A 2,243-nucleotide genomic window follows, 5' to 3' on the forward strand; every position below is an offset into this window, starting at 1 on the left:
ACCAATGGTACACACCTTCATAGAAAGCGACAAAACTTTCTTCGTTACCTTTATAGTACTTTCGGTTTCAATTCTGATTTCCATAGAGTAAAACCGGTTAAACATATCGAGAAGCGGTTTCTTGCAGTCGATTAAGCTTTGAAGGAATAGGTATCATATCCTCCGTTAACCCTTTATTGAAATAGAAAATGGTAGAAAATTCAATCATTTCCGGTTTCAACGTTTATTCCGTAGACAAAGAACGGTAACTCATAGCGACTAGTGTTTTCTTTCTTTTTTGAATTGATTCAGCGTCCCTGGAAATATATCATCACTATTCACAACACTCTATTAAATTGATATTTAGTAGTACTTTGTTTTCAAAATTGATTCCCTAAGAGTAAAAATGATAAGATATATGCAGAGGAGGTTTTTAATTTAGAACAGTAGAAAGGATTATTTAATTTGAAGTAAAATATTTGGAAAATGTCTATAAAATTTTATGTTTCTTTAGCAGCAGTATAGAGTCCACGATCGAGTGACAGATGTTGAATAAAATCTAATACTGAAATTGGATAAAAACCAATTACTGAATTTATATATAATAAACATAAATTAGGACGACATGAAATAAATATTGGATCCAAATAATTTTTAGATCAAAAGATTATATTGCAATCAAAAATTTTCTTGTACTCCTTATATCTGGAGAACTACAAATAGTGTAACGAAACCCAAACTATCACTTAACTAAGTATGATGTGCTTATTCCGAGAATATACGATAACTCGATTTAGAGGCCGTTCAAAAATTTTGTGGCCCCTGATACAAAAACTAACTATTAGCCAAAGTAGAAATTTTTTGATGCATTTTTGAACATTAATAGAATTCTTAGCCAAGATCGCAATCTTTTTATCCAGTTTTTTTATCATTCCTAAAATTCTTTTGTCATTTGTTTATCGGATGTCACTTTCATAGTCAGATTGTTCACATAGTTTGAAAATATGAAATAAAACAATTTATATTATTCTTGGTAGTTTAGCTTAATCCCTGTTATCTTAATATTACTAAAGAATTCATTATTTATTTATTTATTTATTTATTTATTTATGCCGGTAGTCAGGGCCGGATTTAGGGGGTGCAAAGGTGCACTTGCACCCCCTGCGTTGTAAAGATACACTATGTAAAATAAGAAGCTAGCATTGAAAATACCAACACTTTCTGAAACTTTCTACCATAATGTTTCCGTTTGGAGGTTAAAAGAAAGCAGAGCTTTGCAAAACCAATAGTTTAAGTTGATTTTCTAAAGATTGAAGGAAAAGGGTTCACCAAGGAAAACAATATAACATTTCTGAAGTATGGAAGAAAACAGAACCCAGGAGGAGAGAAGAACATTTTTTTCCCTGCGTACCACTTGCGAACCCTCTTTAAAATACCTCCCTCCGTTCTGTGCTTCAGTGTTGTCAGGGATAAAGAATATTGTCACATGTCACTTTGAAGAGTTTCAGTGTGATTGGTTATTTTGGTAGTTATTAGTACATCTCCTCAGACAATCCTGATTCCGGCCCTGCCGGTAGTAGAAGTTCTATTTTATTTTTGAAAGTAGTAGTAAATTCTCAACTGTGTGCATCCAATTAGGCAAGTGAGAATATAAACCATACAATTTCTTTAATCTCATAGCCCTTAACCCTTTGGGGATCCCATGGTACAACTAGTGATGGGCAGTGGGAATATTCCCGGTGGGAAGGAATTTAAAAATAGGAATATTCCCGGGATTTTTTCCCTGGCCTATAAATTCCCGGGAAGGAATTTATTTCCATTTCTTTACTTTATCTTCCAAATTATAAGAACCATATGACTAGTTACTTTATTTTAATATATTATGATTTACTTCTAGGTTTTAAGGAATTTTGAGGTTAAAAAATTAAAATTATTTGACGGTACTTTATATAACTAATAATATGAGTTTTTAAGTTCCATTTCCATTTGCACTAAAAAGTAAGGTAATTGTTAGGGCAGTAGGGGATTTATACAAAACGGAAAGGTAAGTGGAAGTGATTTATGTGAGAAAAGAAGGTGAATTGTTCATAACGAAGATAGAAAACAACGTGTCATGCGGGGCTCTAACCCGCCTTCATTCGCTAACGCTCGCTCTGCAACGCTGTCTGAATTTAATGTTGGTAACGTAGTTTAACGTATGAAACCATAAAACAACCGCATCGGAATAGAATATCGCAGAAAAGTAGGTGCAAAAGCTGGCCGCC

This window comes from Thermobia domestica, chromosome 3 (assembly GCF_964235325.1).
Source record: "Thermobia domestica chromosome 3, izTheDome1.hap1.1, whole genome shotgun sequence".
NCBI lineage: Eukaryota > Metazoa > Arthropoda > Insecta > Zygentoma > Lepismatidae > Thermobia > Thermobia domestica.